At 43.5% G+C, this 19,481-nt stretch overlaps 1 pseudogene; it reads left to right on the top strand.

Annotated features, from left to right (window-relative positions):
• Positions 1-11,831: 11,831 nt before the first annotated feature.
• Positions 11,832-15,249, top strand: LOC129669415 (60S ribosomal protein L7a-like; annotated as a pseudogene).
• The last annotated feature ends 4,232 nt before the right edge of the window (positions 15,250-19,481 follow it).

Raw genomic sequence — 19,481 nt, forward strand, 5'->3', positions numbered from 1 at the left:
TGCTATGGGTTTACAAAAGAGAGAAATGATATCTTGCATTTAAATGTTTATTTTATTAAATATTACTAAAATATCCATTTATTAAATGCTCGGAAAAATTTTGAACTGATTTTTTCCTAGGCAAACATAAAATGCAGGTACAAAAGGTTTTTTTTAATCTAAAGGGCTTACTGACATGCAGGGCTACTTTTGCAATTGTTTCTAGACTTTGCCCATGTGAACTGTACATAAATTTTGTCATTGCTAAGACTGGAAGATAAAGTTGTCACTCAACATTTATCCTTTGCTAAAAATAATAAATTCTATTATAAATGATGATATGAGGCATTTTAATATATAATTTGATATTATGCACAATGCAAACTTACCAAGATAAAACTAGTATTATCCATAAAAAGACAAAATTAAATTAGGTCTCAATGTTCATTGAATCATTAAATTCAAAATTTCTGACTAGACACACACCCAAGCTCACACATACACACACACACACACACACACACATAATATTATTATATTGAAGCTAAGTTTATAAGCTTTATAAATTAACCCTTCATAGATGCAGTGTTATAAAATGACAATATAAATTTTGCTTGGCCTTTATTGTTTTCAGATATGTTGGGTTGTTTTAATGAAGATATAAATTGACTGAGTCCAGCCTAGCATCATTAACCCCAAACGCAAGTCTTCTGTCCAGCCGCCATTTCTGAACCACTATTTGCTTCCCCCGATACTCCAGGCTGAGGGCGAAAGCACTGGCTAGCTCCACTGTTCTTCATGCAAGTAAATGACCCTTGTAAATCTAGTATATGCTGTCTACTAAAACACCTCAGAGTATAGCTTCTAACAAAAGAACCCAGCTGCAATTTTGTTTTGTTGTTTTTGAGACAGGGTTTCTCTGTGTCACCGTGGCTGTCCTGGACTCCCTTTGTAAACCAGACTGGCCTCGAACTCACAGCAATCTGTCTGCCTCTGCCTTCCAGAGCACTAGGATTTCAGGTGAGCCCAAGCTGTAATTCTTTTGGACACTAGGGCATCACCCGTGGGACAGATAAAATGAAGTTTAGAATGAACTCACATGGACTCGGGTTAACTACTACTTCTCCACTTCTTAGTTGCTTGAGTTTGGATTTATTGGTACTAACTCCATAACATCTGTCACACACACACACACACACACACACACACACACACCAATGTGGTTTTCAGATCAACCAGGTCAGCACTCATCCCAGGAATGAGGAACAGTCAAAACCAAACCACCAAATGGTTCATTTGTAATGTCTTCAAAAAGGGCTTTCTGAGACCAGGAGGGAAGTTAGAAAACCCAAAGTGAACTCTTGCTGGGTGTGCTGGTTGCATGCTTGTAACCCCAGCACTTGGGAGGCTAAAGCAAAAGAACTTTGAGTTTGAGGCCAGCATGAGCTAAATATCAAGACCCAAAACCAACAACAAAAATGGAATCTTTCAAGCCTGCTCTACCAAAGCAAGTCAGGTTGAGCAGATAAGGAGAGCTGTTTCCTATGCATGGTTACAGGTACTGAACTAGTACCTATAAGTGACTAGCTCTTTAACCTTGGCTCTTACTTGTATTCCATTGTTGACACAAACATAATTTGAGAAAGTTCACACCAAGTCTAGCATATCAGCCCCAATCCCTCAAAATTTAGGTAGGTCTAAAAACAAAGAGCGGCATTGTTACCCGGTAGGGAGAGGAAGTATCTGGCCTGCCAAAGACTGTATTTTTTACAGTATGTTCTAAAACATGTTTATGCCTGGAAAGAAGTTAAAATAATTCATAAAATTGTCTCTAACGTGAAGATGAGAAAGGGTTTCTTCAGTCTTGATCTTTCTTGCCCCCTAAGCCTTCCAAGTCTCAAGGAGGCCTTCTGGGGTTCCCTAGTCTTTATCCTTTTAACAGTAATGGTTTGTTTTTACATGTAATGTGCTCCAGTGTACAAAATGATGTTTTAGAGAATTCCTTTACTGGTAAGACGATATGCTAACAGTCAACAAGATTCATGGCAAGATTCATGATCCATGTTCAACTGATCTTATGACTGGAGAGTTATTGCTAACATAGACAAGGAAATGTTTGTATTCCATTCTATAAGACGACTTTTGTACTTTATTGTAGAAAGGAATCTGCATTTATGTGTTGTTCTTAGTTAGACTTTCTATTGCCAAAAAAGCAAGTTGGGGAGAAAAAGGTTTATTCAGCCTACACTTGGACATTGCTGTTCATCACCAAAGGAAGTTGGGACAGGCACTCAAACAGGACAGGAACCTGGAAGCAGGAGCTGATGCAGAGGACATGGAGGGGTGCTGCTTACTGGCTTGCTCCACATGGCTTGCTCAGCCTGCTTTCTTATAGAACCCAGGAGCACCAGTCCAGGAATGGCCCCACCCACACTGGACTGGGTCCTCCCCCACTGATCACTGAGAAAATGCCTTGCAGCTGGATCTCATGGAGGCATTTCCTCAACTGAGGCTCTGATGACTCTAGCTTGTATCAAGTTGACACAAAACCATCCAGTACACATTATTAACATTTGAAGATGAGTGTACTGTTAATGGCTTGTATTCTCTTAGTTAACACCAGCCCGGGTGTTGCCTGGAGCCTCATGGGGTGATACTAGCAGGCAATAACTAGACTCGGTATTCTCAGAAGTTATTAAGCCCAAATATCCAGAGACTAAGCGAAGAGTATAACAGATGACAATAAGAGAACACATATTTTACAAGTTTCAGAAATGTGGCTGACCTCCTGACCAGAGGGGCAAGACTGAGCTCCACAGTAATTGAGTGCCTTTATTTCTATCCCAACAAATCCTACTTCATAAAAGACAGTGTAAAACACTTGTATTCTAGTATGTTAGCCCATTGCCTTCTCAGATTGCCAGCTCTCTACTATCACACAATTTGAAGATTTAATTTCTGTTTCTTCCCACAGCATTTGTGATGATGGGTACCGTGAGCTCTGATACCCTGGTAATAATTCCAAATAAATTATGGCCCCAATATACAAAGTGACCATATAGCACCAAGAGGCAAAACCATAAGGATTTCAAAAGCAGCCTCAGCTACATAAGTAGTTTGAAGCCAGTCTGAGATACAACAGACACTGTATTTTTTACAAGGTAGGATGGTGAACACCCAAATTAATAAAATTAGAAATGAGTAGGGGGTCTTAGTCACTGTTCTGTTGCTATGAAGAAACCCAATGACCAAAGCAACTCTTGTAAGAGAAATAATTTAATTAGGAGCTTGAATGCCATATCAGAGAATTGGTCCAATATCATTGTGACAGTGTGCACAGCAAGGAGAGTATCTACGAGCTAGAGGGAGACATGAGGCCTGGGCCTGGCATGAGCTTTTTAAGCCTCAGAGCCCACCCTTCCAATGTACACTTCCTCCAACAAGGCCATAGCTCCTAATCCTTTTCAAATAGTGATGCTCCTTGATGAATGAGCATTCAGATACAAGAGCCTATAGGGTCATTTTTATTCATATCACCACAGAGGGAGACATGGCAATTGATACCAATGAAATTCAGAGTCTTACAAAATGCTTTGAAAACCTATATCCTGAGAAGGCCACCCTCCAGGGGGGAAGTGACCAAAGAACAGACAACAGAGTCCATGTCAGAAACAATCCCTGTCCCCATTACTAGGGAACCCACATGGAGACTGAGCTGCCTGTGGGCTACATCTGAGCAGGGGTCTGGGTCTTCTCCATGCATGGTCCTTGGTTGGTGCATCAATCTTTGCAGGCACCCCTGGACCCAGAATTGTTGGCTTTTGTTGGTCTCCCTATGGAGCTCCTGTCCTCTCTGGGTCCTTCTATCCCCTCCCCTGCCCTTCTTCCATAAGATTCCCTGTGCTCTGCCCAAAGTTTGTCTGTGGATCTCTGCATCTGCTTGTATCTGTTGCTGGGTGGAGACTTTCAGGGGACGACTATGATGGGCTTCCATCCTGTTCCTTGCCTTCTGCCGCTTCTGGTGATTATCCTGTTTGCTCTTCTGAATGAGAATTAAGTATCCTCCCTAGGGTCCTCCTTGTTATTTAGCTTCTTTAGGTTATCCTGTGTTATATGGCTAACATCTGCTTATAAGTGAGCGTGTACCTTGCATATCTTTCTGCTTCTGGGTTACCTCATTCAGGATGATCTTTTCTAGCTCCATTCATTTGCCTACAAATTTCATGATTTCCTTGTTTTTAATAGCTGATAGTATTCCATTGTGTAGATGTACCACGATTTCTGTATCCATTCTTTGGCTGAGGGACATCTAGGTTGTTTCCAGTTTCTGGCTATTACAAATAAAGATGCTATGAACATAGTTGAGCAGATAGATGTCCTTGTTGTATGGCAGAACATCTTTTGGGTATATGCCTAACAGTGGTATAGCTGGGTCTTGAGGTAGAACTATTCCCAGTTTTCTGAGAAAACACCCAGATTTATTTCCAAAGTGGTTGTACAAGTTTGCACTCCCACCAGCAATGGAGGAAGGTTCCCTTTTCTCCACATCCTCTCCAGCATGTGTTGTCACTTGAGTTTTTTATCATAGCCATTCTGATGGATGTAAAGTGGAATCTCAAAATCATTTTGATTTTCATTTCCCTGATGGCTAAGAACATTGAGCATTTCAAGTGTTTCTCTGCCATTTGATGTTCTTCTATTGAGAATTCTGTTTAGCTCTGTACCCCATTTTTAATTGGATTATTTGGTTTGTTGGTGTTTAATTTCTTGAGTTCTTTATATATTCTGGACATTAGCTCTCTATTGGATGTAGGGTTGGTAAAGATATTTTGAAAATATCTGTAGGCTGCCATTTTGTTCTGATGACAGTGTCCTTTGCTTTACAGAAGCTTTTCAGTTTCATGAGGTCTCAATTATTTATTGTTGATCTTAGAGCCTGAGCTGTTGGTGTTCTGTTCAGGAAGTTGTCTCCTGTGCCAATGAGGTCAAGGCTCTTCCCCACTTTTTCTGCTGACAGATTTAGTATGTCTGCTTTTATACTGAGGTCTTTGACCCACTTGGGTTTTAATTTTGTGCAGGGACAAAACAAGGCTGCCCCTCTCTCTGTATCTCTTCAACATAGTACTTGAAGTTCTAGCTAGAGCAGTAAGACAACTAAAGGAGATCAAGCGGATACAAATGGGAAAGGAAGAGGTCAAAGTAGCACTATTCGCAGATGATATGATAGTATACATGAAGAAGCTTTTCAATTTCATGATAGCCTATTTGTCAATTGTTTAGCTTTAGTGCCTATGCTATTGATGTTCTGTTCAGAAAGTCTTCTCCTGTCCCAATGAGTTCCAGGCTATTCCCCATTTTTTCTTCTATCAGAGTCATTGTATCTTGTTTTATGTTGAAGTATTTGATCCATTTGGAGTTGAGATTTGGTCAGAGTGATTAAGTATGGATATATTTGGATTCTTCTACAAACAGACATCCAGTTAGACTGGCACAATTTATTTAAGATGCTGTTATTTTTTATCCAGTTGTTTACCAAACATCAGGTGTCCATAGGTGTATGAATTTATGTTTGGGTTTTTAATCAGATCCTTTGAGCAATGTGGCTTTCTTTGTGCCAAATCTTGGTTCTTGTTGTTGTTTTGTGGTTTTTTGTTTTTTGTTTGTTTGTTTGTTTGTTTGTTTGTTCCTTGTGGTGGTGACTTATTTTCATATATGTATAACATATAATAAAATATATGATATGATATATAAAATCATCTTGACAGTAGTTTCTCTTTCCTCCTCTCTCCCCAGGCCTTTATTAATATAGCTCTATAGAACAATTTGAGGTCAGAGATGGTGATACCTTCAGCAGTTCTTGTATTAGGATTGTTTCAGCTATCTTAGTGTTTTTGTGTTTCTATCAAAAGCTAAAAATTTTCCTTCCAAGATATGTGAAGAATTGTGTTAGAATTTTGATTGGGATTGCATTCAATCTGTAGATAACATTTGGTTGGGCAGCCATTTTTACTGTATTAGTCCTATCAACTCATGAGCATGGATATCCTTCCATCTCCTGATATATTTTTTAATTTGATTCTTCAATGTCTTAAAGTTTTTATAATACAAGTCTTTTGCAGAGAAATTTATTCCAGCAACATGGCTACTCTAGCAATGGATCACATCCAAACACTTAGGTCTGTGTGATACAATTGGAATACAGACACGCCTTTTGTACATACCTTTAATCCCAAACAATGATGTCCAATTGAAGAGTAGACAAAGTGGTGAACTGGAGAAAGATTTGACAGCATGAGTCAGAGATGGGATAAGCCCAAATCTCAGACAGGAAAGAAAGTCTAATTAAGAGCAGCGCAGGGAGAGAGAGTTGAGCTCAGTGCAGTTCAGTGCAATGAAGAGGTCATGCAGTCGGTGCATTCAGTGCAGTTTGGAGGCAGTATTTTCAAGCAGAGCAATTCAAGAGAATCCAAGGGAAGCCAGTTTGAATCAGTCAGCACTACAAAGAGGAGGAGGAGAAAGGTGGAAGGAGGAAAGTGGAAGAGGTGAAAAAGGAAGAAAAAGAAGAGGAAGAGGAGAAGAAGGGGGAAGAGGAAAGACAGCAGAAAGATAGTGGAGCCCGACAAATGAGACCTTTCAAGAAAGTCTGGCTGTAAGATAAGGAGTTCCAGAGGCACTCGATTGTTGTCTTTAAGGAGCAAGCAGCTATGTTGTGAAGAGGACAAGGTTCTGATGACAAACAGTAAACTAATAAAAGACCCTAAGACTAAAATGAGACACACAGGCCAAGCCAACTCCTTGTCTGTCCCTTGTAGGCCCCTGAGCAGAAGACCCAGTTAGGATGGGGCCTACCCTGGGTTTTTCATTTCCATGTGAAGTTGAGCAGGTGGTCCTGGGTGTAGGAACGCAAGCTACAGAGAGCGACTCGGTGAGTAGCGCCCCTCTCTTGGTTTCTGCTTCCACTCCTGCCTCTGAGTCCCTGCTTGAGCTCCTTCCCTGGCTGCCTTGATGTTGCACCTTTTCCTCTCCATGTTGCTTTTGGTCAGTGCTTTATCACAGCAACAAAGAAGTTAGGACAATGGAGGTAGAAAGGCCAGAAGAGCAAACGCCAGCTGCAAGACAGGAAACAAGCCCCAGAGACGTCTGCTTTCGCAGTCATCCTTACTTTATATCTTACTTTACAAAACACTTCTTCTTATTTCCATCTGACTCTGGGTTAGATATAGTCAGGATTTACTAAATATTGCATTTGCTACAGGCAGGGATTCCCTTTGCTTTTTACACGGACCACCAGAAAGAAAGCGTGCTCCTTCTAGCCTGTCGAATTGGAAGGAAATGTAAAGATATTTAGGCCCAGGCACCAGCTCTTTCTACAACAAACTATTCTAAAAAGAGAAAGTACCAAGACAACATAGATAAGTCATACAGCATCTAGTAGCACATGTGGATAAAAGCAGCTCCTTTTCCATCATTCACACAAAACACCCCTTCCACCTCAAAGGAGCAAGTCTTCATTCTGAGCCACGTATGAGCGCCATGTTCAAACCACCCCAGATAGCGTGTTCTGATTTAGAAATGGCTTCATGGGATTTCTTCAGTAACAGAACCAAAAATAAAAAGGTCAAATTTTAAACACACTGATGGAAACATCAGCTAGGCAGGTTACATCCAATAGCTCTGCTGTGCACCTCAGATGTTCTCTGACAGCATTCTAGCCTTTAGTTTGGTGGCAGCACATGGCCTGAGGATGTTAAGGCCCAATGTTAAGGATGTGAAACAAGTTCAAAGATGGGCAATGAAGGCTGATAGGAAAGATAAATGTAAAACAACAGAATTCGGCTCTAACCTGCAACACTCCTACTGTCCACAGTGACACTTCTAAGCCATCAGCCTTGTGGACTCTCTCACATACATGCAACTGTTTTCTGGTATCTTGGTTACACAGCCAGAGGAGACCCAGATAGCTGCTTCAAGGGCGAGGGGTCATGGGGCCTTCCTGATGGAGAATCAGTCATCCTTGTGTATGACTCTTCTCTTAGTGCTGCATGACACACTACGGCTCTGGCTGGAAAGAAACACAAGCAATCCCAAGCTTTTTGCCACTGCCCACTTCAGGTGAGGAAAATGGTGCCCAGAAAAGAACTGAATTACTTGCTCAAGGTCAAATGACCATGTGACTTCACAGCCGCCTTATATTTCAGAAGTGATGACTGATGAAAAGTAGGCTTTAAAAATAACGGTGCAGCAGAAGTCGGAGGCCTGGAAACACACCAGTGACTCGTTGCAATGAACATTTGCATGTAAAGATGTGTGGACATGCTGTGGTGGGGGGGCTCCCTTCTCTGAAGAGTAGGGGAGGGAAGACAGGGAGGCAGGGATGGAGGGTGGGACTGGGAAGAGGTGAGGGAGGAGGCTACGACCAGTATAAATAAATTAAAAAAAAAAAAGATGTGTGGACAAAAGGGTATGTGTGTGACACAGCACAGCTTCCATGGAGAAATGTTTTGTTTGGTTGATTGGCTTTGTTTTGTTGTTTGTTAGTTTTCTTTTGGCGGAGAAGTTGCAAGGTCTGAGGGCAGGTATGGAGTGATGGAGAGATTCACAAACAACAGTGTTAAAAAAAAACGTATGTATTGACATCAGAATAAGATAACTCAAAGAGTCAGAACAACCTAAACTCTACTGGTGACTAAAACTGTTCTTTTCAGAAAGAATTGTTGATTGTAGTATCTTTGCTCAAAATAAGGAAAGAGAAAAAGAAAGAAAAGAGCAAAAAGAAAAATAAATGCATATTGTTATGGCCCAGTACCTAGGCAGACTGGCTCTTTAGCAACTGGAACCACTACATTGTACGAAACTGCCAGCTTTGTTCAAAATCAAAGATGGAGGGTGAACCTACAAAAGGCACTTTGCTTCCAACGGACTAGCTAAATGAAAAGTCAAGAAAGAAGGGATCAGGTGAGCAATCCCTCAAAACTCACCTGAAGAACAGTTACATGCACAACTCTTTCCTGAAACACAGACCTTGAGAGAACTAGAAGCCAGAACTAGGCAGGCCCTTGTCCAAAAAGCTTGCCTCACAAATGAGTACAGACAAGAAAGGTGAACCATGCCTGGGTGCTTACAAAAGCCTCAATAATGAAGGAAGTGTCTTCTTCTACTTTTGATGTCTATCCTGTTTGCCTTTCTGAATGAGGATTAAGCATCTTCCCTAGGGTCCTCCTTGTTGTTTAGCTTCTTTAGGACTATAGATTTTAGTATGTTTATCCTATATTATATTATACAGCTAAAATCCACTTCTAAGTGAGTATATACCCTATGTGTCAGCTCTGTCTCAATGTGTGGTCCCTAGAAAGGGGAGCAGGAACTGTCTCTGACATTAACTCAGCTCTGATATGAACTCATGGCCAGCCCTTTGATCAACTCCTCCTTGGGGGGCAGCCTTGCCAGGCCACAGAGGAAGACAATGCAACCAGTCCTGATGAGACCTGATAGGCTAGGGTCAGATGGAAGGGGAGAAGATCCACCCCTATCAGTGGACTAGCGGAGGGGCATAGGGGAAGAAGAGGGAGGGAGGGTGAGATTGGGAGGAGATGAGAGAGGGGGCTACAGCTGGAATACAAAGTGAATAAATTATAACAAATAATAAATAAATGAATAAATAAATAATAAGAGGGAGCCCAGATGCCAGCTTATAGAATGTTAGTTTTCCCTCTGAAAACAACAGCAGAGAAACACATAGATAAATGACAAGTAGCCACGGTCCTTAGGAACAGGATGACAGGAAGGACCCTGGTGAACTGTCTGCCCTGCCTTGAGCAGCCAGCGCTACTCAGTTCCCTTTGATCAGTTACGTGGGATGTGAACTCAATATTGCCATACTTTCTGTGTATTTTTATTTACAGTACAGATTTGAGGTTGAGATGGCCCAGGGTTTTAAGGACGACAAATTACCTGAACTGATTGTACTCCAAATAGAACTGCTGAGGGAGGGGGCTGAGCACGACAATCTACACCTTTAATCTCAGTGCTTGGACAGGGCCATCCCATAAGTTGGAGTCCTAAACTAAAGAGAAGAGGGAAAAGGAGAAAGTCAGCTGAATGCTAACATCTCCCTCTTTCTCCTTCCTGATACCCTGAGGTGTGAGGGATCCCTGAGGAGGTGTGAGGAATTCCAGTAACATGTTCTGTGCCCTCAAACTGTGAGCCAAAAGAAAAACACGAAATCTTTCCAACCACAAGTTGCTTTTATCGGCATATGGTAATAGTAATGAGAACAGTTTCTTTTTTTAATTGTTTTCACAATGTTTTCATTATATATTCTGATTGAAGCTCCTTCCCTCAATTCCTCCCACTCCCACCCTGCCTCCCTCTTCCTCCCTATCCCCTTCCCCTAGTCCACTGAAAGGGGGAGTTCTCCACCATTGCCATTGGCCCATAGCTTGTTAAGTCTCATCAGGACTGCCTGGATCCTCTTCCTCCGTGGCCTGGGAAGGCCACATCACCAGGAGAAAGTGATGAAAGAGCAGGCAACCTAGTTCATGTCAGAGACAGCCCCTGTTCCCCTTCCTCGGAGATCCACGTGGAGACTGGGCTGCCAGTCAGCCACATCTGAACAGGGAGTCTAGGTCCTCTCTGGTCTTCAGTTGCTGCATCAGTCTCTGTATGAGCCCCTGGGCTCAGATCCTTTAGCTTTGTTGGTCTCCTTGTGGGGCTCCTGTCCCCTCCATGTTCCTTCCTCCTCACACCCCTCTTCTTTTGTAAAACTCCTATGCTCTGCCCAAAGTTTGGCCCTGAGTCTCAGCATCTGCTTCAATCCCCTGTTGGGTGGATCTTTTCAGGGGACCCTCTATAGCAGAGTCCCATCCTGTTTCCTCTCTTCCACTGCTTCTGGTGTCTAACCTGTGTGACATTCTGAATGAGTACCCTCTAGGGTCCTCCTTAGTGTTTAGCTTCTTTAGGTCTGTAGTTGGCTATCCTGTATTATACAGCTAATATCTACTTATAAGTCAGTATACCATGCCTGTCTTTCTGTTTCTGGGTAACCTCACTCAAGATGATCTTTTCTAGTTCCATCCATTTGCCTGCAAATTTCAGGATTTCCTTGTTTTTAATAGCTGAATCGTATTCCATTGTGTACATGTGCCCCAATTTCTGTATGCATTCCTCCACTGAGGGACATCTAGGTTGTTTCCAGATTCTGACTATTACAAATAAAGCTGATATGAACATAGTTGAGTAAATGCCCTCATTGAATATATATCCAGGTATATATTGAGGTATATATCCAGGGTATATATCCAGAGTGGTATAGCTGGATCTTGAGATAGTATAGTATTATTCCCAATTTTCTAAGAAAGTGCCAGATTGATTTCCAAGATCAGTTTCTACTAAAAGTAGCTCAAAGAAAAAGAGCAGTGTTCCTTGCAGAACAAGGACAGAAGTCATGGGGCTTTCTCCACACCCTCCACAAGCTAAGCAGGGTTGCAGAAACTAGGAGAGCACATGATGGAGGCTTGCATTCAGCCTTGATGCACAGGGGTTTTGCCACCTTTCACTAAGCTCCTCCTGTCCTGAGACCTGGGCAGCCTGAACCGACCAGAGCCTTTTCAGAGACAGGAAACCATCCTGTGCTCTGGAGTCTGCCTCTGCTGTCCTCCACCCAACCACTTTGTTTCTGTTTCCTGAACTAATGTTCCTAATGGGCTCCAATGTTTCTTTTAATATCTATAAACTGCCATTTCAGAACCACCGAGTGCAAAGATCTCATCATCTACCTGTCCTGTGTCCTACGTAGTGGACACTTCCTTGGCAGAGTGATGAGGGGTAAGGACCATGTGCTGGAATGATGAAGGATGAAGGATGTGCAGGTTCATAGGTTGAACCCACACTATATCACTTTTGAGGTGAGGCCAGGGACAACTTTCGAACTGTCTCGCATCTCTACTTTCCCATGGGTGAGACGGGAGCAACAGTAATAGCACATGAAAAATACTCAATAAAATACTGATCGATATTACAAGGGACACCAAGTAGCCACTAACTCAGCACAAAGAGAGACCCTGATTCGGGTTTGCTGAGCATCACTGCCTAGGGTGGGCTAACAAGAAATGCAGTTGTTTGTCTGGGGCTTCTCAGAACTGCCTTCTCCATCTTCACCCTCACCCTGGCCAGGGCTCACTTCTTAGCCTTGCGGTTTCAAAGCATAAATTTCCTGGGAAATTTTTCTCAACTTCTTTTATCCCATCCTCAACACCATTTCGGTCCTCGCCTCATCCAGTACTAGAGTCGTGACGCTAGACACACGCCAAACGATACACCTGCTTTGCCCCCCACCCCCGTCCCTGCCGCCGAATGTCTGGTAACTGTTATGGCTTCCCGCCCGAGCGTTGTGATTGTCTGTGGTATTAAGTACCGAATTTCTTTGCAGGGGCAAGGTATGAGTGGAATGTATTTTCATTATTAAACACCTTTCCAGTGTGCTACAACTCATTCTGTGACCCCACACATTTCCCCTCTCTAATCATGGCATCGTCTTCTGTGTGTGACGGTTTGAATGAGAGTGGCTACCGTAGACTCCTAGCGTTTAATGCTTAGTCTACAGGGAGTGGAACTAGTTGAGAATAATTAGGAAGTATGGCCTTTTGGGAAGAAGTGTGTCATTTGGGTGTGGATTTTAGTATTTTAAAACCCCACCCCAGGATATCTGTGTGTGTGTGTGTGTGTCTGTTTGTACCTGTCACTGTGTATGAGTATGTCTGTATGTCTGTGTCTCCTTCTCTGTGTCTGTCTCTCTCTCTTTCTCTCTCCCTCCCTCCCTCTCTCTCTCCACCTGCTGCCTGCAGACCAAGATTGTAAAGTTCCCAGCTACTGTGCCAGCACCATGCCTGTCTGCTTCTGTACGACAATCATGGACTCGCCCTCAAAACTGTAATCAAGCTCCCCAAATCAATGTTTCCTACGAGTTGCCTGGGTGTCTATTCACAGAGATAGAGCATACACAATTTTTATTGTGTTTTTACACATACATAACTACTGAGTCCAACAGAAGGCTGACTACCTGGACGTGAGCTGTCCAGGGGTCTTGTCCCTGTGATGGGCAGCAACTGCCTGTAGTTCTCCAGCCAGTGGCAGGAGCGCCTTTCCCTGTTCCTGCTGCAGTGCTCACGGCTGCAGTCTTCTGCAGGTACTGAAGCGCTCTGTTCCTGCATCAAAGCATTGCTAACATTCTTACTTGTGGTTTTCTGTAGATCGAGACCTGACTGTGTGTTCTAGAGTATGCAACTGGCCAGGATCTGTGTGACCATTCTGTCTCTGGTCCTCATATTTCTTTCAGCTCACAAAATGTCACCAAAGGCTCCTTCGGTTGTAGGTTCAAACTTATTACAGCTCATTCTCTGTGCTCACTGTGTTTTCCTGCCTTGGTAACCAGTATATAGACATCATAACTTATTCACTAGCACTTGAAGCAGCAACTAAATCAGCAAACCCTCAAGCTGCCGCCCCAGAGCTCTAGGGACACTCCTGAGGGCAATAAATACAAAGAAAACCTTCCTCAGGGAATCCCGGGACTCCAGAGTAGAGCCGTGATGAAGAGTTTGGCCTGGCCATCAAGTATGGCTCAGGAGTAGACCCTGCCATTACACTTGACAGCCATCTGCTCTGCCTGCAGCCTCACCGGGCTAAAATTCCTCAGGATGCCTCAATCTGGATTCATTTTATTCTGGATTCTGATGGTTTTCTTTGAGAAAGCAGTAGTCTGAAAGTAGCACGCCTGGATCCCTCTAGACAGAGGAGGAAGAATGCTGTGTTGTGTCTTTGAGATCGCTTCTTACTCAGCCCTGTTTATCTTCACTGTGATGAAAAGTTCCTTAGCAAATCACAAAAGTTCTCCTTGTAGCTGTTGTATAAATGACAGTATGAACTACAATTTCTTATTTTTTTTTTGCGGACTCTTGTTCTTGGGGCAATCAGTCTATTCTGTGACTGGGTGCTGCTGCAATTAGACGGTCTGCTTCTGAATCCCCAGGTCTCATCTTATCATCAAATCTTCAAAATACAGTGTGTTGCGGATACATAAGCCCTGGAAACATTTGTGCCTCACACAGTGGCAACTTGGCTGTAGGCTGGAGAACCAGTCTTTACCCTTGAAAATTAGTTTGTTTGGGGTTCTTTTGGTCTGGGAAGAGTTGTTTTTTGTTTTTGTTTTTTTCGAGACAGAGTTTCTCTGTATAGCCCTGGTTCTCCTGGACCGGCTTTGTAGGTCTTGAACTCACAGAGATACTCCTGCCTCTGCTTCTCAAGTGCTGGTGTTAAAGGCATGTACCACCACGTTCAATCCTAAAAATTGGTATTTATTTAGTTTTCAACCAGATCAGTGTGAACTCTAGAAATATGTAAGACTTATCTCAATTTAACGTTATAATATTGTAATCTCAGTGGTTATTTCAAAATAAAATATATCCTAGGCTCTCTTCTTTATCCCAGCAAGATGCCGAAGGAAATAAGGCCAAGGGGAAGAAGGTGGCCCCAGCCCCCGCCATCGTGAAGAAACAGGAGGCCAAAAAGATGGTTAATCCTTTGTTTGAGAAAAGGCCCAAGAACTTCACGTTGGGCAGGATATCCAGCCCAAAAGAGAACTCATGTGCTTTGTCAAATGGTCCCTCTACATTAGGCTGCAGCAGCAAAGGGTCATCCTCTGTAAGCGGCTCAAGTACCTCCCGACATTAACCAGTTCACCCAGGCCCTGGGCCGCCAAACAGCTACCCAGCTGCTTCAGCTTGCCCACAAGTACAGGCCAGAGACAACGCAGGAGAAGAAGCAGAGGCCACTGGCCCGAGCTGAGAAGAAAACTGCTGGGGAAGGGGACATCGCAACTACGAGAGCACCTGTCCTTCAAGCAGGGGTCAATACAGTCACCACCTTGGTGGAGAGCAAGGCTCAGCTGGTGGCGGCTGCCCGTGAAGTAGACCCCATTGAGCTGGTAGTTTTGCTGCCTGCCCAGTGTGGAAAGATGGGGTCCCTACTGCATCATCAAGGGAGAGGCCAGGCTGGGCGGCTGGCCCACAGGAAGACCTGCACCACTGTCGCCTTCACACAGGTTAACTCGCAAGACAAGGGTGCTCTGGCCAAGCTGGTGGAGGCTGTCAGGATCAGTTACAACAACACCGCTGGGGGTGGGGGGGGTGTCATGTCCTGGGTCCTAAATCTGTGGCTCGCATTGCCAAGCTGGAAAAGGCAAAGGCTAAAGAACTCGCCACTAAACTGGGTTAAATATACATTGCTAAGTTCTCTGTACATAAATATAATTACAAAATTGCAAAAAAAAAAAAAAAAAAAAAACATGTCCTGGAAACCATTTATTAATAGTTCACATGTTTATTACATGGTTGGAGACCATGGCCATTACAAGATTATTCCAATTTTCTCTGACTTTTGCTTGGTCTACATGGTCCATCCTCTTGCAGGGTGGATTTTGAAACAACTAATACTTCCACAATTGTGTTAATATTGGTAAAAAGTAGTGTCAAGAGTTCAGGATTATTTGGTACCAGTGGTTATTCACCCTCAAAGAACCCACGTGGAGAGAGGGACCACTGTAAGACACTAAACAGCCCAGAACCTCTGCAGTCTACATATTAACCTTTCGGGGACTAACAAGTAGACTACTGGGAACACAGCTTTGTAAAACAGCTATGAGGCTCTGGACAAATGGTTCTGTGGTTAAGAGTGCTTAGTAAATTCTTAACCAAAAAAGTTTAGTTCCTCGGGCCTTAGGTTCCTCGGTGCCATCTAACTCCAGCTTCGGGGGACCTGTGGACCGGTTCTGGCTGCCACACATGTGCACAGACACAAACACACACATACACATAAGTAAATATAAAAATAAGCTCTTTTAAAAATAGCTATGAAATTACACCATCCGGTTTTCAAATTTCCCAACCAAACATATTCATGACTATTTTTATTGGTATATATTCATTATAGTAATGGGCTTCATAAATATATTTTCATGTAGTTATATCATGTGTAAAAATCATATAGCCTATATATTCAACACACACACACACACACACACACACACACAACCTGCCCTCCCCACTTGATGGCTCTTAGAACACACTTCAAGGCTGGAAATTCAGTTCCTGGTGTCAGATACAGCTCTCCCAAGTCCAGAACTCTGCTGCTTTTGAATCCTACATAGTTGTGTCCTAGTTTGTATGCCTGTTATGCTGCTATGATAAAACACTGACCAGAACAAAGTTGGGAGGCAAGGCTTTATTTGGCTTTCAGGTTACAGTCCATCACAGGGAAGTCAAGGCAGGAGCTCAAGCAGGAGTCACTACCTGGGGTGAGGAAGTGAAGCAGAGACGATGGAGGAACACTGCTTACTGGCCTGCTCTCCATGCTTGCTCAGCTTGTCCTCGCATACAGCCCAGCTGCGTGCCCACGGCTGGAACTACCCACCATGGGCTAGGCCCTCATTAAGAAAACTCCCCCAAAGACGTGCCCACAAGACAAGCTGATGACGGCAAAGGCTCAGCTGAGATCCCCTCTGCCCAGCGACATCCAGGTTTATTCAAATAGACAAAACAACTATCCAGCATGTGTCCAAATGTTACAGAAGAGCTGGCCTTTAAGACATCCACCAGATACCAGGAAATGCTGAAACAAAGCTATAAGTTCAGGCCCAGGCGCAGTGTCATGATGTGATGCCATCGGTTCTGCAAAACTTAGGTGCTTACGCACCTTGTGTCAGTTACGCAGTTTCCTAAAAGTGTTTCCTACAATGAAGAGACCTGTTGAGTAACCCCAAAATGAAAGAGGTGAACTAGTCATCTTTAAACTAAATCATACAAAATTATACTGTGATATTTTTGTATTTGAATGCTGAAGGTGTCTTAGCAACTGTGTTATTAAATTCTGTAAGTCATGATACAATTCATTTCCAGTGTGTTTTTATAGTATTAAGCTTTTTTGATAAAACTTATTTTTCTTAGAAAAGACTGAGGAAGTGCTTGAAAAGAAGGAACAGGATAGGAGAGGGAATGTTGAGGGAAAAGAGGGTGTGGATCTAATGTGGGGAGCAGGGAAGGAGGACAGAGGGCATGCAGAGAGAAGAGAAACCATGGCCTGGGTCATCTCTGAGACAAGCTGGAGACCTACAACAGAGGAGGCTTCTGGGAGAATATGGGGGTTAACTCTAGTGAAAACCCCTACTAGCAAGGGACATGGGGACTGAAAAGGCCACACTCTAACCAGACAGGACTCCAAGTAGAGAGAGAACACCAACCACCTACAGAAACTTCAACCCAAACTTTACACTGCCTACAAAATGTACAGGGATAAAGATAGAACAGAGACTGAGGGAATGCCCAACCACTGTCTGGCCACGTCATGGGAGAGAGGCAGCCCCTAACACTACTAATGACACTCTGCTGTGCTTGCAGGCAGGGCTTGCAGAGACTGAAACGCCAACCAAAGACTGTGCTTGAACTTGACCTAGGCCCCCTGCACATATGTACATGATGGACAGCTTGGCCCCTAGTAAGAGGAGCAGGGGCTGTCTCTGACAAGGACTCACTTGCACGCTTTTGATCACTTGCCCCTGGAGGGCTGACTTGCCAGGCCACTGTGGTACAGGATGCACTCGGTCCTCATAAAACCTAATGTGCTGGGAAGGGTAGATGGGGGGCTCCCAAGGGATAGGGGAGGGGGATACAGGGAAGAGAGTAGGAAGGAGGGACCAACAGGAAAGGAAGGAGGGGGCTACGATTGAGATGTAAAGTGAATAAATAAAAATAAACACATAAATACTGTATCACTGTTACTAAAAACAAAAACTTGTTTTTCTAACATAACTGTAGCGCATACTATGAATAAGACAAACAAATTTCAACTCTGAAACATCACAGAGAGAAAGGTGATGCAGGTTGGGCTGTTAGTTAGATTGCAGCATTTTTTATTTTTATTTTTATTTTTAAATTGGTGAAAAAAAGAAGAAGCAAACAAACAAGAAGATGATGATTACATTCTGAATGTCACTAGTGGGTGTGTGTCTGCTCTATTATCTTGTGGCCTGTCTGGTTCACAGGCTTTTAAGCACCAGCCCTGTCCTCATTTACGGTAATGACCATATTAACAGAGATGATCAGTCCTCGTTTCTCTGCTGTCATTCACTCCGTTCAGTCATCAGTTCTGTGTGTAGTCATCCTCCACATCAGCAGGACTTCCAAAGTCGCCATTTCCACATCACCTCTTCTGTAGAGCAGTTTTCCCGAGAGCCCCTGCTCCAGTGACCTTCCCACATCCACACCAGTCCTTGCCATGATGTCTCGCTTCCACGCCTGCTGCATTCACGTTCCACGTGTTGTTGGATCAAGACTTTGCACTCACTCTTGGTGCCCTTGCTCCACTCACTGCTGCTAACTTCCTGGACACAGATTGTCTGTTTGGATCTCTCACTCCTGGGCTGGGGATGGGGCTATGTCTCAGCTGGTAAAGTGCTTTCCTGGCACGCAGGAATCCCTGGGATTGGCCCTCAGCATCACATACAATTAGCTGTGTTGGCACATGCCTGTAATGCCCACACTGGAAGAAAAGACAAGAAAATGAGAAGCTCAACATCATTCTCAGGTGTATAGCAAGTTCAGGGCCATCTTGGAATGCATGCAATCCCATCATAAATAAATAGTCAGTCACTCCTCAGTACGTCTAGTATGCGTAACAACGTTTTTACGTCTTGTGGAGTTGGATTATGTAATTTCTAACACAGGCAAATTCTTAAAAAAAAGAATGAATGTTTACTGATCAAAACTATCCCTCAGCTAATAAAACATTTAGGCATAAAGATTTTAACAAGCACTTGATTCCAAAGAACAACATTTCATAAAACATTCACCTTTCATTTGGAAGAAACTGAAAATGTGCCAGCATCGCTGCTTTAAGAGAGAGAAGGTGACGGCGGGTCGGGGGTGAAGCCACAGCTAGAGAGACTATGCTCCATCCTAACTGAGCACTTGCCAGCACAGCTCGGCATCCTTGTCTGGGTGGCAGGAAACTCCAAAATGACAATCACTCACAGGAAGGAGCACGCAGTGGGGTTGTGATGAGCAGAAGTTGAGAGATTGAGAAACGTCTCAGGGGGAACATGACGTAACAGGCCCTACACTCCTATTTGTCAACAGGACTCTGGCCAGAAAACCACAGGGCCGTCTGCATTGATAAACTTTACTTCCTTCCAGCTTTTAATGCACTTCTCCAGGCAGACAAGTGTCCTTACTGACTGTCTTTCCTTCTACAAAAGTCAGCTTGCTCCATCCAGCAAGAAGAATGGGGGAAAGGTAAGAGTCTGTCTACATCTTATTTCCAGATCTATTGTTGTATCTTTTCTGTGTCTATATCCACATAACTCCATACTGGGGCAGATATTCAAGTGCCATGAGGAGCGCGAGAGGAAAAGATGAGGAACGTTCAGCTCCCTTTTGGTGAGTTTGATGCAGGCA

Source organism: Psammomys obesus, unplaced genomic scaffold (genome assembly GCF_907164565.1).
Source record: "Psammomys obesus unplaced genomic scaffold, mPsaObe1.curated_primary_1811, whole genome shotgun sequence".
In the NCBI taxonomy this organism is placed as follows: Eukaryota; Metazoa; Chordata; class Mammalia; order Rodentia; family Muridae; genus Psammomys; species Psammomys obesus.